This window comes from Apteryx rowi, unplaced genomic scaffold, assembly GCF_003343035.1.
Source record: "Apteryx rowi isolate R43461 unplaced genomic scaffold, aptRow1 scaffold_258, whole genome shotgun sequence".
Lineage (NCBI taxonomy): Eukaryota > Metazoa > Chordata > Aves > Apterygiformes > Apterygidae > Apteryx > Apteryx rowi.
The window spans coordinates 706,708-730,524 of NW_020448952.1; positions in this window are offsets into that span (position 1 = coordinate 706,708).

The window sequence follows — 23,817 nt, forward strand, 5'->3', positions numbered from 1 at the left end:
CAATCACATGTGCAGCAATGATACCAGTGGCATTTTTTCTGTGTTCCAATTAAATGTTTTACTGACCTTCAAGTACATAAATAAGGAAAGGATATAAAACTCCTGGACCAGCAATGCCACAGTTCCCTTCTGTATAGCACAGTGAAACTGCTCCTGGAATAATACTTTCTGTTTTGGGCAGCAGTGAACCAGGAAGATGAAGATTAATTGGATATAATTTTCAGGGAAGTGGAGATATAGTAAGAGGTACTTAATATATACTTGGAAAGTGTGTAAGAGCTAAGTACATGGCCAAGATATGATMTGTGAAAGGCAATATGGGAAATTCCAATGAGCATTTTAGAAGACAGGAAAAATTGAGAATGATGTTGGTAGTAGGAGGCCTTGGTACACGCCAGCAGAARCACTGAAATTGTGATAGTCAATATGTGAATGCAAAAAAAGTATAGTAACTTTGGCATAAAGGGAAGGTAGTTAACAGCATGATAAAAATTGCYGGGGTTATCTTTTATTTTAGGAAGTGACTATAGGATGCAGATTGATCCAAAATAGTAGTGCATGCTGGGGGGGGGGAAAAGTGACCGCTAATCAATGACACGCAGACTCCTGCATTGTAACTGATGTTCTGGATGGAGAAGCTGCTTGAAGCTGAAAGTCTGGTTTCTCCTGGCAAGCTGTTGGACTGATCATCCCACACTATGCCTGAGAAAGACATGGTATCCATCATCTAGGCTGTATGCTTGCGTAAGATGTGGTCAGAACATTCAAGGGATGAAGGAAAAACAAAAAATGCAAAACAAAATATGGCGAAGATATTACGTTCTACTAGATGGTGTAATATTTACCTAAGGGAAGGAGTTAGTTTAGTAATGCAATTTGCTGGGAGTGCTATATGATTGGATCATTGGGGAGCAGAGTAGAAGCTGATTCCATAAATCGAGCTTGAAAAAAGCTGTGGGGATGTTTAGCTCTCTACCATCTAGCTGATCCCAGCTACAGGTCTGTGGAGAATTTATGTGCTTGAGAGCATGGCTGCAAAGTTTTCAAGTTTACATGCCTTTGCCTTGCTGTGGAATGCTGCTTGTGCAGTAGGACTGTGGTGAATAAAAACATGAATAAATTCACTTGTTAGTATACATGAAAAAGAAAAAAATAGTGTCCAAATTAGAACTAGCTTTATATACGTCTACATAATCTACCTGCAGTTCTTGACTATATCACTGCCTTTTTCTGTCACTTTTCCATCTGTCTATTTGCTTATTCCGTGAGCTGGGTTTTTGTTTGAGATGCTTTCTTGTTATGAATAGTGGATTTTGCATTTCACCCAAGATTTTGCTGAACACTCTAATAGCGGGAAAGAGAAATTTTCTCAAGTTGCATATTGCTGCAAGTAACATTTTTGAGAGCATATTGGAGGTTCAGTAAGGGAGAATTTTGAACTGAGATGCCAGTTACAGTAGTCTAGAGGAGTCCAGAGAGGATAGTTGAAGCTATTTTGAACAACTGCACAAACTTCTAATGGCTATATTTCATATGCTGCCTCAAGTCACGCTTGCTTCAGTAAAGAGTGGGGAAAGGAGTCTGGATTTTTTTTTTCTTCCCATCTTAACCTCTAGAGAAGAATTATTTTCCCTCTTAATTTTCTAAGACTCTCTTAACATATTTAGGAAAAGAGAGATACATTAATGTAAGCTAGGATCACCATATGCTTTAGGATTATTAATGAAAATACCTCTCTGTATGAACAATAGTGAATGAGCACAGACGAGCATATTAATCAGGAGATTGTCTTGCATTATGTGTCTTTAGCAGTGGAATAAATACTCTTTCAAGAGTTGCCAATTCACTTTATGTATGCAAGAATGATGACTTTGTAACATTAGCTTTTTGGCTATCAGCAGTCCCATCCACAGCCATCTTTCATCACCACAGTTACCACTGAGAGGTTTCCTAGGATAAATAGATCTGGGTCACACAGAGGAGTAAATCCTAATGATAAATAGATTCTCTTCCCAGAAATATTTGATCTTGTCAGATCTCCAGAACAGATGTTGCCATGATACCGCATCCAAGATGCGCTGTGTATTAAATACTAGTGTTTTGCTAATTATGTGTAATCAGTTGTGTTCTGAGATCTGACCTGTGTGTACTTGGTGAAGCAGGTACTATTGGAACCAATGAGCCTTTTTATTTCTCTCTTTATGCATATGTCTCTGCCTAACAATGAAGGAGAGCTGGAGGAAGAAGTGAAAAAGGCAGGAAGGGAAGGTGACCAAACAGCTCTCTACCTAGTTCATAAACTTCAATAAAAAAGTTAAGGTCTGTCTGAAACTGTCACTGAAGTCAAATGTCAATCTGATGTTAAATTCTCAGACTCAAAATTTGCCTAAAACATTCAGTTTTCAAAAATCAGTCCCCCCCTCCCGACAAAATTGTAGGGTTTTCTTGTTTGTTTGTTTTAATGCATAAGGGTAAAGAATCCTGTGTTGTGTTTTTTTTTTTCTCCTAGATCTTTGCAAAATCTTGCTAATCCCTCAGAATTATGTCCCCATCTAATCGAATTTAAAACTGGACTGTTACATTAAAACTGTTGTTCGCTGTTTTACTTGGGGCAATTAATGAAGGCTTTTCTGATATTCTTTGCTTATTAATTGAACATAAGCTTATCACTTCTGACCATGAAATAATGCTACTRTACGAATCTGAAGTGATAGAGTCAATTTCAAATGACTGTGCTTCTTCCTTTCTGAAATTGGACCACAGTGCAGTGTGGTAAGAAATGAAGTTGGGAGCTCTCAGCTGTGGATTTCCCCAGAAGGCCTATCTTACTTGGCTGGCTTACTTGATTGTAGTTCTGAACTGAGAATGTGATAGAATCTCATTACTAAGACTTCCAGCTCTTGTTCTTCAGTCATGGAAGAAAGAGAAAAACTGTAATAACTGTGACAGTCTACATGTGGGACGAGTTTTATGAGGTGAAATACAAAAAGAAAAATGCCTTTTACTAGACCAAATAATATTGCTGAAAAGAACAGACCTACTTCTGAGCACTTAAGACCTTGTTTAGGTGACTGGAAACTGGGAGCTCGGTTGATTAGAAGTCAATAGGCTACATGGATAAAAGCAGGGGATGAAAGAATCTCTGTGRATATGTACTCTGAGAAACCTTGGTCTTGAATTACTTTGAGGGTCTCCTGGCCATCAGTACTAAATTGATCTTCGATCTGAGGGTCTAAGGGAATTAAGCATTGCTTGCAGAGTCTGACACCAGTGATCTTTCAGTTCTTTCAGTTATGACTAGCAAGTAGACAGTTCCCATTTACTTCCTGGTAATAGCATAGGTTGATTGCTCACACATGATTCAGTCCACAGATGGAGTTTTATAAGGACTCATTAGTTAACATATACTTGTCCTTTATACAAATATTATGTCTGTGGTAAGTGTTCCATGAATAGCATCTCATTGCTGATATCTGCTTTTTGCCTGGCTCAGTCTCACTGCAGCAAACAGACAGAAATAGTCTGTATTGTTGAATTAGCTTTGAACTCTTGTTCACCTAAGTATTTTCTGTATTTGTCTTTGAAACTGCAGCTGTGATGTGTTATAGCCAGTATCATACCCTACTTTAGCACTTCGCTATGGTTTGAGGTGAATAGGTGCACTGCAGTTACAAGCTGAGGAAGGGAAGAGTTGCCAATGAAGTAGAATATCTATAAACTGTAACCGTGATATTACTATCAGACATTTACAAGGCACTAAAGCATCTACTAGCCATTACCAACTTCATAGGATTATTATAACAAGTTCAGTACATGGAGCTTTTCATTTTATGCTGTAACATCAAGTTCTTGCAAAAGCTTTGATTTTTAGTAGCACTAAACATCAACTTAAATTCATGTATGTGATCCAAAGTGTTGCTGGAGCACAGCCAAAGTTATGCAAAGAATGTTTTCAGGTAAAAGCAAGTTTGTGTTCATTTACACTGGATCTATTGCCTACGGAATATGAAATTTCCTTTCTTTCTGCTATATGGTACCTGTCCCATTTAAAAATATTTAAATGACTTATCAGTAGTCCTGGGATAATGCTTACTAGAGACTGGCCCGTTTTGCATTCCTAAGTACTACCTGATGCTTGTTCCTATCATGTATGCTTCATACATATAATTCTAATTCTAGAGTTATTAGTTCCACAGGGATTTAGTCAGACTAATACTTCAAAACTGTATAGAATATTACTGCATTAGCCTTTCATGTCTGGGAATTTAAATTCATGGTATGTTCATGAGTATGGTTCATGAGTGAAAATTACTTTAATAAGCTGACTTCTGAGCCCATTTGTACACATCACAAAACCCATCAGCACGGGCACAAGTTTCCATTATTGTTTGTTTTTCTTCAATAACTCAACACGGTCCTTTTTAGGAGCGGTTTGGTATTTTACATTTAACTTCATTAGGTGCAAGTTCACTCCTTTGGTACTATCTCAAGACATTGGTATTAAGAACCAATTTCTGCTAAACTCGGAGTCTTCCAAACTATTTTCAAGAAGTTCTGGAACAGATATTCATCTGAGAGGAGTGGATAAGTAGACTGCAAGCAGGCCTGCGTTTGACAGTAAATAGAAATATGCCCATTAACTATAGTCACCTTAGCAAGTCCTGATGTCCCTATTTCTCTTTTCTTAAACAGGCAATGATAAAGTTAACTAATGATCAGCCAGCTTCCACATAGCATGTGCAATTTCTTTTAGTATAAGAACAGTAAGGAAAAATATATGCTGTGGTTTGAGACCGAACTGGCAATGTGGAGACTATATGTGCTTGGACACCAAAGCACTTTCAGACACAGACGTATTAATGTTAACAAATAACACGACTTCCGTCTTCTGCGGGAGGGCTGTTGCAGTGCAGGAGAGAAGCCAGGCAGGACAGCATAAGATTTTCTTTTTAAGACGACCTCCCTGTCCCATGGCGGGGCAGATGGCAGGACCCAAATGGGAGGTTGGGTGGGTTGGTGTAGTGGTTCCAGTCAGGCGGTGTGCAGTCYGGGCGCAGGGCTGTGGCCCCCGGCCCTGCCACCATGAGCCCTCGGGTGCCCCTGCAGCCTCTCGGGGGTCTCTGCTGGGCTCTCCCCGAGTGACCCCGCCAGCTGTGGGACTAGGCAGGGAATACCCGATTCTGATTGGTCAAATTCCYGCAGTGCAGCAGGCCCCTGTTGCCCCTCTGGAATGTTCTCCACAGTCTGGCAATGACGTGGCAATTAACAGGTTAGTTATAGTGGAGTCATTTAAAGATGAGCAAAGTTTAACTAGTCTCAACCCTATGCCAAACTACCACACTGTATAATGAAACAATAAACAATCTAGGTGTGTGTTAGGCTCCCAGGCTTCTATCTGCCAGTGACTGGCACAAGATGTTCGGTTCTTTATCTGGCTCTTTGGGTGAAGTTTGTCTCAGTTTAGTTATCTAACAATTAGGTGTTACACCTAAGCTGCTCACCTAGGCTTCCTCTACAGTTGATGGAGAAGAATATGTGTTTAGATCTTCCAATCATAGAATACACTCAAATGCAGTGTGAAAGTGACTGGCAAACTCTCTGCTTATTACAGAGGCATCCTAGAAAAAGCTAGCTTAAGTTAAATGCTCGACTTCTACATGGCAAAGTTAGAGAAGATTAATTTCAACCTTTGTTTCAAGTGAACAACCCTTCAACTGCAAGTAAGCCTGCTCTTTGAAAACTTTCTTCCCTTTCCTGGAATGAGCAGAGTAGTAGATGTAATTTTCCTTACTGGAATCAATTTTAACAAATTAATTCTTGGTATTTCTAATCCCAAAAGATAACTGCCTGTAAAATAACTCCAGTGGACACAGACATTAGCTCCTTCTCCTTTGCTAGTRTAAGTTAGAATTACTCTAATAAGAGCAATAATATAATAATAGAATTACCATAATAAGAGCATAATATAGTTTGTTTGCTTTTTAGTAAGTGTAAAAGCCATTGCAATTTGAGTTTTCTATGTAAATAGTAACTTTAAAACAACTTGCATACATTTTTAATTCATTTAAAAATCCTTTTGATTTAAACACCATTTATTAGTCATTATCAATTCATATTATGGTAATTTGTATCTGCTAGGTTACTAACTGTTTTCCATTCATGTATTAATTATGGGAAACTTAGAATTAGAACAATACCAAATTTCAGCATTTAAATGATGATGTTCTACCAGGGAAAGTAAAGGATAGACTTAAGAACTGGTGATTTGGATCGTGTAGGATATACAAAAGAGATTTGTGGTAGTGATATTACATTGTGAAGGAATGCATTGCATTCCAGAGTTCCCTTATTCAGTTAAACAAACAAGTATATCAGTGGTAGCTCTAATGATGGAGTATAAGTCATTCTGAATTTCAGAAGTTATTGTTTCTTTGCTTTCTGAATTTCTTCACTTTGTGGAATTGGTGTTGTGGTTTCTTTCACTTCTCAGCTCCTGTGAGATGTCATAGTGTTATAACTTAATAAAGGTTCTAGCACTTCCTCACACTTGCTTCAGCAACTCTAGTTTGAAAAAATTCCCACTTCAGGGCTGCTCTGAAGTGTTATCAAAGTGGAAATGGATATACTGTATTATTCAGTTAAAAGTCTGAAAAATGTTCTGTTCCTGGAGACTACCTTTTAAGAGCAGAAATTCATCCTAGTCAAACAGTGACTTGTATTCAACAATATTTATTTCATATTACTTTTTGCTGGGAAGCATCTGCTGTGAGGTGTATCCAGTAATGTAAGAAAACACAGTAAGATTGGAAGAAGGGGTTATGAGGCTGACAGGACTGATTAAGCTGAAATAGTGTTTGCATGTACTCTTACTCTCCCAGGATTTGACTACACATACTCAAAATACAGTAAGTTCCTCAAATCTAAATAATTTCTCAGGTCCAACTGCCTTATGATCATAAGGAAACTAATTAATTATGCTTGAGGTTTGTCAGACCCCAGCATAGTTGCACCAAAAGGGTAGGTTGCACTGGTTATAGACTGCAATGCTGTAGTGACAAGGATACATAGACATATGTATATGTTCAAAACCACAGTGTAAAACCTTACTGGGAAAAAAAAAGAAAAGGTGCTGTTTACAGTCAGTCATACATGGCTTTTTGTTTCACTCTACTAGAGTTCTTGTTCACATTGTTTCCCAAAGATTCACATATTTCATGTAATGTACTTTTGATTTTTTTTGATTAGTGTATCTTACAAACTTTAGGAAAAATGGTCAAATCCACCCATATAATCTCATCTTGTGACATGGCAAAGCAATGTAGAAAAATGTATTTCTTCTGATTTATAGCTGAAACTATAAAGTATTCCTGGTTGTTTTGGAAGTAGTCCATGGATCACTCAGAATTTGCCTGCTGGTCATTAAAAGTTTTACAGGATTTTTTTAGTGAAAATTGTCCAAGTTAACATGTAATAATAAACTTTGAGATTAGTTGTCAATGTTAATCAGACCTTGAGCTACAAACATACTAGCTTCTGTTCCAAAACCTGTTGGATTTTGGTTGTACATAAAGAACTTTACTTTCAGTGTTAAGGGCCAGTTTCTCAGCTACTATAAAACCATATAACTTTATAGATGTCAATGGAATTATGCCACTTCATGCCATTTGAAGATCTAATCATAAATCATTATGGGTAAAATATTCAAAATCACTTAAAAGCTTAACTCCCCCCTCCCCCACCCCGCCCCGACTTTCAGTTAAAGATGGGTTTCTATATGTCAAAGTCACACTAAAAAAAAGGCACTTGGACTCCTAAATCATGTGCGTGTGTAAGGGCTGGCATTGGATTACAATACATGTAAGAAAGCTAAAGGCAACATTTTAGCCTTTTGGGCTGTTTTGGCTATTTATTACCTTCCAGGTAGTTCTCATGTGTGAGGTTTTTGCTTTTTTTAAACTCTTATTTAGTCTGAATAATATTTGAAAGTTAGAATAATAATTGAATATAAGAATTTAAAAATGGAAACAATATTTTTAATATACAGAACAGTCGAAGTACTAACATTGGCACAAAACATAAATCCTAATTGACAAAATACCTGAAGCTTATGGATGTTTCTGTGCAATTGTTGTGCTTGCTGATTGCCAACATACTTCTTGGACCTGTGATTTTTTAGTTTCATTTGAGCTTAAWAGACCAGGATTTCCTCTCTTAGGTGTGTACTGCCTTTGATTCACWTTGTCATCACTCAGCTTTCATTTGTATTTAGTTTAGCATGAAATTCTCTTCTGTATGAAGATTCGAGAAAAGGCATGTGTAGCAAGATTCTTTTTTACTGTATTTTAAAATTGTAAAAGGGACTAAAGTATGCTCAGGCCTCATCTTAGCATTTTGAAATTGGATAAATTTCATATACCGTATGCGTACTTAAGTAGCTTTCTTATCTCACTGTTGGAGCAAAGATGGCCAGTCTCCATGAAGCTTCTCCACCCTAAAAGTCTTATGAATGATGTTATCTCTTAAGCCCTGTGCTAACTTTTAGGTCAATATGTGAGTTTTCCTGAAAATACCCTCTTATCAAAGCACTGGCACACTGTGAAAGTGTACAAGAAGGTGAAGAATTTACAGCTAAACATTTTGGACATTCAATTCCAATTTAAAATGAATGGATAATGTAGTCTTGTATTCCCACAGTGAAATGCAATCAGCATTCTGTTCAAATTGTATTTTCATTGTTATTTTTCATATTTTATCTTTGCGAATCTTTGACATATTTCACTTGAAGTTACTTGAAAATATGGCTGAGAGTCTTAGTTAAAGATGTCCTTGTTATCTACTTTTGGAGAGGTCTGGGAACGTTTTATGGTGTCAACTTGAAGAATCTGGAAACCTCATAACTGACAGTGGGAGTTGAGTGTTGAGGGTGGAACTGGGCTCTTTAGGAACAGCAAATAAAGTTAAGGGTGTATGACATCTATTTTTGTCCATAAATGTAAAACCTGATAGTTCCCGCAAGCCTCCAACTKTGTCAGTAGATGAATAAGTGATCGTGTATCAGCTTTCCACAAAAATGGAAAGACATGTTCAGGCAAAAGCTTAAAAACCCCATTTTCTAATTACTTGTTTGAGATGACTAAAGTCCATAGGAGAAGTAAAGGCAGTTCCTTAACAGAGGTGGAGCTGTGTACTTGAGGTATTTGACACAAAACACCATCCGCTGAACCTCTGTTTCCAAATCATTCCCAGTAGAAATAATTTAGTTTTTATATGAATGGAAATGGGTCATGAGACTCTGCTTTCATCTGCAGTCTGCATTTATTTTGTTTGTTTGTAAATGAATACTGACAGAATACTTAGCTATAAAGGTGAATGTTCTCAAATAATGTTTAGACTAAACAGTGAGTACCAAGGAGCCTGAAAGCTTTCTGCATCTACAAGGCATGTGATTAACTCCTCAGCAGCATCCTAGTGCTGCTTATTCAGTTTTTACATACCACTAGTGAAAGGGTTTGTTCTCACAGTTCTTATACTGAAAAGTGTGCCCAGCAGCATTCTGCTGTATAATTGCCCAGTATGTTACAGTTACTGCTAGTCAGCTAGATTATGGTAGTGCCTAAGACCAACAGAGAGAAGGCACTGCCACACCACGCAGTGGGAAAATGCAAGAGTTTACAGTGTTTGCCTCAGCTCATAATCCAAACTGGTATGACAGATGTAATGTTGGTGAAGAGTGTTACTGATGAGCAAAGTGACTGCTGGAAGGATGCAAATGCCTTAATGACAAAATAAAGGGAGAAGAGTGGCCTCAAGGAGTATAGGGAAGATAAAGTGATGGGGAAGGGGACCGAGAAAAGTTCAGAGCAGACAGCCACAAAACATGGGGAGGGAGAACTGAGACAAAACCCTGGAAGCTCTCAGTGTCTGCTGTTATCCCTGCTGGGCTGTTTCTGCAGCTGTTACTAGCTGCATAATTTTCGTGGTATTTCTTTACCAATCTTATCATTATTTTCCCCAAACCATTTACAGCAGGAGGTTCTAGAGTCCCTGAAGTGGATGATCTTCCTTGCTCTTTCAGCTGTTTGCTGCTGCTAAGGGCTGTTCATACTACAAACAGGACTCATGATAGATTATCATACTAAATTCTACTCTGCATTATACTGATATAAAACAGGTGTTACACCACTGACTTCAAGTTGCCTTCCCATTCCTTTTTCCTAGATGTGTCTGACAGTATCCAGACCAAATTTCCTAAATGAAATGTAGCCCCATTAGKTCCTAAGAGCAGCAATAGCAATTTACATTGCCTGTTGGGATACTCAGATTCCTCCATTTGTACTACCATGTACAGAATGGATAAAATTGCTGCAGGATGGGTTTTGGAATGAGATGTTAAAGTGGTGTGATCCACAGGATTTTAATGGGGGAAAATGGCAGAATGTGAAAAACAATAAAGCCTCCTGTATCAGTTTCTCTCTCATTTTAACTGCCACAATCAGGCATTCAATAAAAACATAATAAGTGAATTTTTCAAGACGCCACAGAATAATTTTATGGGCACCAGACATAATCTTAATCTTATTTATACTTTCTGAGATGCAATGAGTYTATTTAACTCAGCACAAAGTAATGGAAAATTTTGCATGAATTATGATGATAAGGTAGCAAGCAGAATACATGTATTTATCTGAACTGTTCACATTTTTGTATAAATTCATGATCAGCTTCAGAAAAAAATGTACTAGTTCACAAAAGGTAATTGTGAAATGGTTGGTCAGATAGATGAGWAAGTACACTAGGCCTTTCTATTGCAAAGCCTCAGTAAAAGGTGCATATATACTCTGATAGAAGAGGAGTGAAATGGGGATGGAGTGAGCATTCAGTCAATGTTGTCTAGCAAAAATACAGAACTACTGCCAGACAGGCATCTGACCAAGAATGGACAGGCATTTTATCATCTGTAGGTCATTATTTACCTAACTTCTTTCCTGTTTCTGAAAGGCAGAAGAATAGCAAAGGAGATGATATACTGAGTCCTGTGCATGAATTAGAGGTGGCAGATGAGCAGCGTATTGTGAACTACTGTCTAGACTGCCTAGTAAGTCGAGGGAAGTCATTTCATTTTTCTTCTACATAAAACCACTCTTTGCCCTTTTCATCTTAGCCACTGGGCTTTTCAGAAGGCACCAGGAATATCGGATGAGTCAACCTTCTTTGTCCAGATGATGTATTCAATTGTGGAAGCAAAGAATCAGCCTGTTTTTGCTCCATTAGCTTCACTGGTAGTACTATGGCAATGTAATTTTTTACATAGCTCAGTGGGAAAGATTAGCTGCACTCTGTTTTGCACTTTTTCTTTCATTTGTATAAGGAACATTATTAGGAAATACTTTCACGTTACAAATATACAAGACAGGTATAAGAAACCACCCAGAGAATAACTATCCAGTAACTAGTCATTTATCCTCAAGTCACATGTTTCTTTCCTAACCAAACTGAGATTGCCTGCTTGGTGAGCACATGTTATTGTAGATTACAGAGTATTTCATTGCAATGAAATATCTAAAATAGATATTTCTTTTAACATATGATAAATAGCTCAGTGGGAGAGAAGAAACACTTTTTTTTCTTTTTAGAAGAAAACTTTAAAGCTTTATATTTGTTTGTATTCTGTGTGTTTGACATCACAATAGAGCTTTACAGCCTGAATGACCTCTGTATGCTACGACAGTAAAACACCATGTTATACTGTTTCTATCACTGCCAGGTGTTACATGGTTCCATGTGTCTTTTTAGTGAATGAGCAGTGTTTTCTTTGGTGGGATGTATGAGAAGCAGATGTTGTATTCTGATTCCAAAATGTGGAACCCATAACTTGGGTTTCATTTGAAGACTGTATTTTTGAAGCTGTAAATCAGTCTACTTAGACTTTTATGTGCTGAGCATCCATGGAATAACTTGGTGCTCCTTCCTCTATAGACAGTGTTTTTAAATATTTCATTGACTCGTTCATCTTACAGCCCYATAGATCATACCCTTCTTGAGGCCATTCACGCCTTGTCTTTTGAATATGGCTTCATTTTAGACAGGAATGTGGCAGCATGCTTATTTTCCCAAGGTCTTTTGAACTTATTATTAATTTAATTCTCCCCTTTCTACTGTTTGGGTCATGGGAAGATACAGCCCATCCTTATTAGCTGTCTTAATGAAATTTGTATGTTTTATAATAAACATGTATGAAATTTTGCTGCAGTAGCATCAAAAGCTATAGATCTGAAGTACACTGCTTTTGCTCTAAGAAAATGGAAAGGGAACTGGATGAAATACTAGAAAAATAAAAAGGAGAGTGCATTGAAGTGTTAGAAGAAATGCTGTAGATACTGAAACGTGTATTAAAATCCTGAATCTGTACTGTGCATTGGAAGAGATAAAACATTAAACCTGTATCRTGAGAAGTTTGTTAGTAGGTTCCCAAGTAGCCTTATATAGAGCTTTTAGAAGCGTGAGCATGACAGTCATCATCAAAATCCGTTTCAAAGAGTTTCTTTTAAACCATACTGTGTTCAGAAGAAGCACAAGGTCTGTTTGCTTTGAGAGCAAGCAAGAAAGAAGGCAAATCAGCCTCCTCACACTGAGGGAGGATGAGAATTCTGTCAGTGAAAAGGCAGCGCTGAGCAGCAGAGCTAGGAGGAAGATCGGGGCCCCAACAGACACCTGCAGACGACCAAAGGGCTTGCCTTTTGCAGAGTGCGCAGGGTTGCGTTCTAATGTCTCTATGTTAAAGTGGCTCGATGGTTAACTCTGGAAGCCAAGTGCTGCTACTGGTATGCAAAATGGGCTTCTAGAAATGAGACTTAATTCAGGCAACTTCCTGTATCAGTCCTTGGCTTTTCAGCTGAGATCAGTAACGCGTGGACAATAAGATTTATTTATTTATTTATTTATACAGTAGTTGGTTGAAATTTCAGTTGGCTTTATATAGACTGTTATGCCAATCTTGGCCAGATTTGACTGCAGACAAAGACTTAATATAGGGAATGGGAGAACTTGTTTTGCTATTTCCATATGTTGACTAATATAATGTAATTGACTTAATGTTTCTCTTCCATATAACTTGGAGGGGGGGGTCCTGAACAAGCAAAAGAGGAAAAAATCCAGTTTGAAATAGGGTCGAAATGGAGATGAGCACCCATGATTATATTTAAAAAAAAAAAAAGAAAAAAAAGAAGAGACAAAGAGAGACAGACACACACAAAAACAAATAGAGACCAAAAAGGCAGAATAAGAAACAATGTCTAATACTCTTGGCTGGTGTGAATCAGTGATATCCTATGGACTTCACAGAATCCCTTTGGATTTGAAACAGTAAAGTATCTTGCTATGCTACAGTTTTTGATATTTGAGAAATATTGAAGATGCTACTAGATAGAATGAGGCAATATGTAAATGGGAGAAAACTGAAAAATTGAAACTTTAAATAAAGGTATTCTTTGTGAAAGAATACTTAATCGACTTGAAACAGCTTTGCAAAACAATAGTAGATCACAATAAAATAAAAAACTAATTTCTTATAATTTAGAACCTACCACTGATAAGAGTAGAGTTAGTTCACAGATTCCAAGAAATTCTTAATTAGTTCAATATTCCATTAAATGTCACATGTTTAAAAAAGTAGTGTATATTTTTACAACATATACATTTAATTTTTTGACCAGTTCCACTTATGATTCAGATCCTCCATCAGCTGATTCACAAAGAATCTTCAGTCCTAAGTTATGCATTGTTTAAAATAATGTAAGATGAACTTTAGCTCTTAAATAGACGGAGTTAGAGGGAAGCCACCCTGACTGAAAGGTTAAAACCTGGCTTCTGTAGTTCACTTTCAGTAGATTACTCACTATCAAATAGAAAGATGATTCAAACAATGAAAAAGAAGTCCTTGGAGAGATCTGTTAATACCTGGAAAGGGTTTTCAGGGAGCAGTCACCCATAAGCAGTCTGATAAGGAGAAACAGATAATGTTGTCTTGGATCTTGCACTTGGATCATGCACTGTTCACTCTGAATCTGGTCGGAGTTGAAATGGAAAGCTTCTGTTGATGCAGGAACAGCCCCTGTTACATCAGTATATGTAAAACTGATAGCTTGGCTAGAAACAGATCTAATACTTTATTTTCAGTGATYGGAATTTTTTCTTCTTAATCACCTCTTTGCAAAGAATATAATTCAGCTTGTTTTAGGTCCAGCAATTGGAAAATTGTATGTTAAGTACTTTATTTTTAAAAAAAGTGTAATCCTCTACTTCTGTCGTATAGGTTTGGTACTTTCCTAACTATCCAGCTGTTTCTTTCATATGGTTAAGAGCTCTAAGCTACTGCTAACTYGTTCAGCTTTTCTTACTTTCCTTGCCCAACATTAAAGTTTGGGATTTGCTTTCACTAAAGGCTGTCAGAAAAGAATAAACCAACACAGAGTGTCTGGAGCCACATCAGTAGCTCCCACCTGGTAAATAGCTCAAGCCAGTGTTATCTTRACTACCTTGAAGCTGACAACTATAAATATCTCATTTCTTTCATTGTGCTCTGTGCTATTGACTTTTCCCGGAACAGCCTTGCTTGATTTAACTCCTGGCAGTCAGATGAACTGCTATCAAACAGATAGCCTGAGCAGCATATGGCATTTATGAAAGCAATGCGCAACTGTCTAATTCTCCACAGAAGCCCTCTGTGATGCACTTGTGTAAGAGAAATGTTACAAAGATGTAATCCCATTGTTTATATATGAAATGTGTTCAATAAAATGAAACAATCATGCTTCTGTAATTGTACTGTTTCTGCATTAAATGCATTCTTATGACATGCTGTTATTAAACTAAGCACATTCCTGACAGTATTCTAATAGTGTACCATAATCTTCTAGAAGGTTCTTCATATAAGGTAGAAGTATTTAAAATGCAAATGCAGTTCTTCAGAGAAGTATCTTTCCTTGTATTTAGACAATGAAACAAAGGAGTGCTTAGTTCTGATTCAGTGCAAGAGTGTCATGACATAAATGTGAAGAACAAAAGCAAATAAGTGATTTAATAATTATAGAAGAGAACCAAGCTTACTGATATAACCTGCAATGTCTGTAATGCACAATGAAATATGTGTGCCACATGCAGTACTAATTTCACGAGGAATACAAGCACTAGCAGGCCATGTGGTAATGACACACAGCAATTCTTGATTTGAGTATATTGACTCATTTCTACTTCTGTTGTTAATCACTGGGTATCTCTTTTCCTTTACCGATCCCTAATCTATTACTCAATCTTAGTATATATTCATATATAGCCTTCATTGTTTGGATATTGGTTTAATTAAAAAGATCAATTCTTCTGTATTTCAGTAAACTGGCAGTGATGTAATTTTTGTGGATGTCATTTTTCTGTATCTCCCAGAAATGCCTCTCTCCTGCTTTTAGGGAGGCATGCTGATAATTAAAGTTTCCTGCTTAGTCCTCTGTTAAATACAAGAAGAGACAGCTTCAGGGGTACCTGACAGCAGCCTTCCAACCCCGTGAGGAAGTTATCAAGGAGACAGAGCAAGGGTCTTCACAGTGGTGTATGGTGGGAGGACAAAAGACAACAGGGATAAGTTGAAATGAGAGGTTTAGGCTGGATTTAAGGAAATCTGTTGCACCATGAAGATAGTCAAGTAGTGGAACAGGTTGCCCAGAGAGGTGTGCAGTCTCCACCCTTGGAAGTTTTCAAGACCAGACTGGATAAAGCCCTGAATAATCTGGTCTGATCTCATAGCTGGTCCTACTTTGATACTATATATGGTTTCTAACATTAATCTGTGCACATTAACAAAGCATATACAATTAATTAATATTGTCTAAATTACTGATTGATCACAGTACTAGAAAATTCCAAAAGAGATCTTGCCTTTAGAAGAAGCCTGGTCTGCTAGCTGTCCCAGCTGTGCTGTATCAATATCTGTTGACTRTAATAGTACATAATTTCTTGTGACTGTGATAACACTTTAACATGGCTAGATAGCATATGATTACAAAATGGCTTGAGTAGTCTGACTGCACAGCGATGAGCAGTGAGTGAGAAATCAAGACAAAGTGATTGCAAAACGCTGTTGCTGGTTCATCATGCAATAGTTGGGATCCCACAGTAAAGTAACTCATGCCCAATGATTGTAATTTGAACACAAACTATGGCAATGATTCACATGTCTAGACAGGAGAGCAACTGCTACAGTTGAATCACTAGCATATGAGAATAAATTCTATACTTGGATATCTGTGAGGTACAATGATGGATAATGTGCCTGAGAAGCATAACATGAACTTGTACTATGATACTCATGATCATGCCCTGCAATGCTAGGTGCTATATCTGGTGCTCCACAGCCAGAGGGCCTCCTCTCTGCCAGAATATGTTCTAATTGCTGTGATATCTTGCAGACTAGATCTCTCCATAATCCTTTTTGATTGTAGTCCCAGCAGGGCCTTTCCTCTCAGCTATCTTTTGTATCTGTCAAAACAAATCATTAGTTGGTATTCCAGATGCATAAGCAGATAAATAAGCATAGGATGAATAAGAACTGCCTTTTTTTTTTTTTTTTTAAGGTAGGACAGATTTAGTCTTAAGCCCCCATAATTGTTGTTTCATGAGAAACTCTGCCTCTAAGTCTTATGGAAAAGAGTTAACAAAGAGTAAAGGACAGTAGCCATCATCATGTTGGTACTTTTGACTTGGTTCTTTCTCTGTCCCAGGGATTCATATCAGACTGTATTGAGAACAGTTTGTTYTTCCAGGAAACTGATGTCCCTTTTGTTGTGGAGCACTGCCTTTAATATGAAAAATCCTTTTTTGTACTCTTTCTTCCATGTAGCAATGCTTTTCTGCTGATGCATAATGTTAAAGCTTGTTTTTGATGCATGTTAGAATTTGTTTTCTTTTTTACGTTGGTGTGTCTACCTGTGCAGAAATCTTGTTTCTTCTGAAAATGGCCTTAAATCAAATTTCATAGGAATATTGAAAGGTACATTGTAATAATTCATTTCTATCCAATTTCTATCCAGTTTTTATCAACTGGATTGCTATCCAACAGGTGGAGGAAGCCTGTATCTGAGGGATTCTCTTTATTGTTTTTCCTGACATTCTCCATCTTTTACCTTTCCATCTTCCTGAGAAAATGTACTATTGCAGTCTTACTGCTCTGCATTTGCTTAGTCTTTAGTTAATCAGGTGCTACTTGGTTTAAATAGTACAAGTGCATGTTGTAGGGCAGTCTGGGAGGGAGAGACTATCTTTTTTTTTTTTTTTTTTTTTAATTTGAGATTGAATGATGGAAAAACAACAGTGCTGGACAAGGTTTCAGTTTTGTAAAGATTAACTAAGGAAATCTCTCTCCATGGAGTCAGATTTTCAGAAAACTCCCCAATTTATGGGAACAGGTTACCTATTTTCTCTTTCCATAATCTGACTGAGGTCAGAATTTGCACATACAATTTAAGTGTGATTGTAGATAAGACTAATTGCGTCTGTACTGAAATAAAAGTAAGAACTTTTCAAATATATGGTGTTGGAAATCCTTTCTTTTGCATCCATTTGCACCCACAGTTGGTTTGTTTCAAATACAGTATGTAGGTTTGGATTTTTGGAGGATGCAGACAGCTTTCATATTTAGTGAAGATGATAAACCTTTTGGGGAAATTCTGAATCTTTGAAAAGCTATCTTTTCACACACATGAGATCTGTGACCTTACCCCCTCCAGAAAAAAGGTCTTAGCTACCAGTGCCATTTTACTAGAGAGTTTTGAGAATTCTGAATGAATGCATTCTACTCGGTGAAACACACTACTAATTATCAAGTATATTTGTCAAGTTATATATGCTTTTAAGTATGCAATTGATGACTTTTTTTCTTCTTCCAAGTGAACCTGAAAAGCACTTTATGAACACAGAGGCCAGCAGGTCTGCTTGCATGAATAATTAGTGTACATTAATCACTGCACTGAAAAACTGTCACCTCAAAAAACTGTTTTTCAGAATGACAAAAATGAAGTCCTTACTGTGCTAAGTGACAGGACATGCAGGACCAAATGCCAATTCATTTTGAGGCCTATGATAGATTAATGGTAATATGATAGCTTTTCAAGTCCTATTTGACCTACCTTCTTTACTTAGTCATTCAAAATCCAAGAGTTGCTTTAAGATGATAATTAGGATGGGCCAGATTGAATTTGCCTCTCATTTGCCATGACACAATTCATTTTCCTTTTCTCCTTTTCCCCCTTTTATTTTCCCTTTCTTTTAAGAACAGCACTCTTCATTCCTTGGTAGGAGCTCTTCACTGGTTAAGCTGGATTTGAAGCAAAAGATTGAAAGGAAGTCATTTTTGGCKCTGTTATCTGTCATGAAATAGTGACAAGGGCTTATATATTTTCAAATCAAGAAAGTTGAAACTTTTAAGTGGGTTGATTTCAAAGACTTCTGGTGGCAGAGTGGAAGACTAATGCTTCTGACTCTGCATCTGTTTGACTCTTACCAGTGAACAGAGTGCAACAGATTTTCATCAGTTTCATCAAAACCATCTCTTCGGAATCTCTTTGTATTATTCTGAAGAGTCGGAAGGAATAATACATATTTAGAAAGTTGGAACGCTGAAATATGCCTGCTTGGCATCGAAACAACCACATCATTACTTATAAAACAGATATTTTGTGTGAACACTTAAATACGTAAGGCCCTCTGCAGATATTTATGAATGTGAATACCCAATATGTGTGCACATATGTGGTTTTCAGATGTGTGTACTTCATTTCCAACTAAAACAAACCAAAAAAACCAAACCAAAACAAAAATCTTTTTAAGGCTTGATCCAGTGCTTGCTGAGGTTAATAAGAACCAGAGAGTAATGGACAAATGTTGCTTGTGTGTCCATAATTGATAGATGTCTGTATCAGTTATTTCTGTAGCTTCTACTGTTCTATTCCTGCACTTCAACTCATGTTCACTTTTGGCAGGGTTTTGTGGGTGGGGTGGGGGGAAGTTGAAAGATTCCTGCAAAACAAAAATATTTAAGAGAATCAGCACAGGTGAAAAGAGTGCGTTCCTAACCTTGAGAAAAATATCCTTAGAAATTACTTTGTCCTTGATAGCCAAGTTACTTCAGTTCCATTCCAATACTTATTTTACAGATGTCCTGAAAACCAATGTTTGAGACTCCCAGGGGAAAGACAGGATGTTTATTTAATTTGTCATCACAGGCATAAATCATAACCCTCTTGCACTRGATGCTGTACCCAGAGTTAATAAATGATCCTTGCCCCAGGCACTTACGAATTAAATCTAAAACATAAGATGGTGGATAGATACAGCAAATAGAAGAGTAAAGAAACCTGATAAATAATGCCATTTAGAAAGATAGATTAATTCTTGTAATATCAATGTCAAGCTTATTGTCGACTTCCCAGAAAGGCAGAGTTTTGATAATGGATTTAAAGGAAGATAAAAAGTACCTTTAAAGTATTTGTAGGGAAATTCTTGCAAACGTGTGGGGGAATGTAGAAGCAAAGCTGAAGTTGCTTGTATGGAAGATAAACATACAAATTAGCTTGTTAATCAGTTTTAGGATTTGACATTTCCCTTGTGATTGAGGATAGGATGTAGGCTGTTCTAGTAGTATTTTGCTGTAACTTTAGGGCACAAGCAGGACAAAAATTAGTAGACAGAGCTGTTAACTTAGATGGTCTGGAATTACTGAGCGGGATACCAAAGAACCCTTACTATTTTTATTGAAGGTATTTTGCTATTCCCCTCCCATTTTGACAGACATCACTAAAGATTAAGTGTTAAAACAATCTTGATAGCATTTCAAATGTGGGATGTAAGTGCATGGAAAAAATAAGGGTATACTGTGGGTTCCTAACTTTGATATTGAGACCGGTTTGGTGAACTAATTTAATGAATAAACAGATAAATATGTATATATACAGAGAGAGAGGAAGAGGGGAACTTGACAATCCCATAACTTAATGTGATAAAGGACTTCCTAGTGCCAAACACAAAAAGGAAGCTAGTGTAGCATATAAAAATTGAGAGTTAAAAATAGCTCAGAGGAAATTATCCACAGAGAAGTCTGGTAGACTGCCAGGGCCTCAGCCTTCACACCCAAATGCATAGGAAGAATACTTAGAGAGGCAATTACCAAGAGGGGGTGTGTGTGTTTTCCCCCTCCCCTGATACAAGGATTTCTTAATGCCTCCATTTCAGCCCTTCTTATTTAAAGCAATAATTTCAAGCAGAAATTTGAATATATGGTTGCTCTTGCAGAACCCTCATGTTCTCATTGTAGATGAAAAAATAAGATGGTTCTTAATTCAACAAATAATAAAACCAGTTTCTTAAAGCTTATTTTCTTTTTGGTTACTTGTTAAAGTTCTGAGGAAGGGAGATTATGAAAACAATACAAGATAACAAGATTAAAAGAACTAAATTAAAATCATCCTGATTCAAGAAAGCTAACCGAAGTACTTCTGTGCTTTGCCTTGAGCAATTGTTCTACTGTGATGAAGCCAGACTGAACAAGATAGATGCAATTCTTCACTGAAATCTAGTCTCCAGGAGTGTTAACTGAAAGGAAAGAAAATGTAAGTTGAGGAAAAATAGAAATGCTAAAGGACTGTCAGTCAAGAAGAGTTGAAATTTCATTAATAGACAGAGATGGCATGAAAATTCCAACAGGCCAAGATAGACTGGGTGATCTGGGGTAGGAGGAAAACTTCACTATGAAATTTAAGATACAGTGGTAGGAATGGTAAGGTCAGCTGGGCGGAACACTTCCTGCTCGAGTTGTTAGTATCACGCAAACAATTTGTAGCAGAAATCAACTGAGTAAGTAACTTGGTGATGTTTTCCTCAGTGTAAACTTGATGATTTGGGAACACCATACTCAAATGAATAAAGTACAGATGTTAGGATATTTATTAAATACTTGATTTTACTGTTAATTACATCAGGTTAGTTAGGTTATTGGGGTCAAAGAAGTTTTGAAAAAGTTGCATTTTGTTGTCATTGAAGTTATTGAAAAACACCTGTTGATTTCAGTTAATGGTGCCTACTGTGTATTCTGTAACTATTTTAAAGTCACTGACAGCTCTCTCTTGTAGTATGCACTTGATGCTAAAAGATGAATCTAATACTTTTCTGATGTCCTCTTCTAATACCATATATGACAGTGAATATTTTCCTTTTTAACTGTGGTCAATACTCATAGTAATACTCATTTTGAGCAGAGTCAACACTTTTCAAATGTAAAGTCTGATTCTATTTTTCATTRAAACAGGGTTTATTAGCCTGGAGTACAGAAGTTGCTGCATATAAAGGTGTGGGGCTTTTTTTGTTTTTGGGGGGCTTTGGGTTTTGGGGGTTTTGTTTTTGGGGGTTTTTGTAATTCAGCTAGCTCATTACTACTAGCAAATGCAAGATTCATCATTTCTTCTCCTAAGAGAAGTAGTTACTATTTATTTGGAATATTGTGGGGATGGGCGGGGGGGGCACTGATTTCAAAGTTAGAATATTTTTACTTTTACTTCTCTCTGGTACCATTGCTGGTATGTGACTTAGTGATGCATACATTTTAATACAAGAAAATAAATCCTGAGGGCTCTTTTGGACTCCCTCCGGATAATAGCCCCTGGTAGAGATAACAATACCAAAACAGTTCTTTTAAAAAAACAAACAAGTACACAAACAAACAAAAACCCTTCTCCCCCTAAAAAAAGACCCAAACAGCTTGTATCCTCTATGAAGAATATTGGTCATTTAAAAGAGAAGAACAAAGGGAACTGCCATAAATACTAGTAGGTAAATTAATGCTAGATAAAAGTGTCAGCATTTTGTCCTTGGGGTAGAGTTTAGACCTCTTCCATTAGACTGAAATAAGTAGATTTAGTAAGAGATGGCCACAGGGAAACAGCAAAGGAAAAATGAGTTCTCATCGTAGATRTAATTAGAGAAAAGCTAACAGATTCTTTTTTATCAAGCTCTGACTTTGCAGTCATATGCTCTCTAGCATCTTCAAATTTCTCTGTTCAGAGTAGCAGGGTGCAATTTGGCAAAAGTAGAATATAATGCGAGTGTCGTGTCCTAGATATCTTTCAAATCACTTCAGGCTATATGGTGCAATTGTCTTTTAAGCAGACTTTCAGTGAAGTTAATTGCATGTTCTGCATATTTTGTTTCTGCTAAAATATTAGAACACCCTTTTGTTAATACGATCTTTATCCTAGAGAATACATCAAACCTAAGAAAGGCATATGTTTGTTTCTCAAAAAGCGTGTTTCTTCCTGTCTCTAGATATGTCTGTGAAGAGTAGATTCTGGAAAAGAAAGAACTGTAATTGCAGGATTCTCTGTAGTGTTGCTATGTATCTCTAGGTAACAAAATAATCCAATTCCCTTTGATACAGCTTATCGTTTCATTTTGGAATGATGCTCCATATTAGAATTTTTTAGGCTGGAGGCATATTTGAACCTGAGTCTCTTCTATGTCCTGAGAATTGCCCTGACCGCTGGACTGCCCTTTCCTAAAGGCAGCTTTCTGGCTTAGAGAAACATTTTAGTGAAAGTTTAACTGGACTGTTGCCTCCAACAGTTGGGGGGGTTCCAGGATCTCCAGATACATTCATCCAGTCATTTCATTGGATCTTAGTAGCTGGGATCTTTGATCTGTTGGTTGTTTTAGTATCTAGCCAAGATAAGGTCTCACATATAGGTAGCTCAGGGTCACCTGAATAAAAAACAGAGTGCAGTGGACTGGAGAAAGCAGCTGAGAAAATTATCAGGTTTATAGTTTGCTTATTTTTGTTTAACCAGTTAAATTAATTGGATGACAAATTAACCACTGTGGTAAAAATATCCATTTGTCTCTTACTACTTTTACGTTGACTTCCTGGGATGTAATGTAACAAGGTCTGACCCTGAAACATGGGAACCAAAGAAATACAGAAAAGTTATATTTAGAAGAACATGCTTTGTCAGAGATGAGGTTTATTACTCCTACAATTTACAGATTGTAAACTGGCCTTTTTTTTTTTTTTTAAGTGTTGGTAGATTGTAAGCTGGCTTTTTTTTTTTTTTTTTTTTTTTTTTTAAGTGTGGGTGGTACTGGGGCCCAACTCACCTTAAGTTGTATGGAATGGAAGAGATCAAAAATAAAACACAGTGCTTATCTACTAGGTACTGAATTATCAAATGCCCATTCACAACCAATAACTGGCAAAAATATTTTAAATTGTTTAACATTGTATTAGGCTGGCCTCACATTCTGTCAGCAATTTTCATAAGCCATTATCCATAAAGTAACAGTAATAATTGAAAATATCCAATGATACCAATCATAATGTGTTTGAATATCTTTTTCTAGAAGTTTTCAGAGACATTATCATTGCCATTCTTCATTGGCACTGTTGGATTAGAAACCACAGTTTGTCCCATTCCATGTAAGAGGGTAACTTTCTCCTGAGAGCTGAACAGGGCTTCCTTGAAGTGGGTGATTTTTTTTTCTTTATATTGAAACAAATTGGACATGCTGAAGTAATTACATTTTCAGTATTGTGGTTCTGTGGTGGAACACACAGTGTAATAATCATACCAATATCTTTTGTGTAATTATAAGTGACAGATGTCTGAGGCTCACAATCATTTTAGCCTGACATTTTCAATTATTGCAGCAGTATTGATGGAAGAGGATTAAGGAGCTCTCAGATGCCAAACTCCATTATTTCAGCTTTATGTAGAGCTGTCAAGCCCTAAT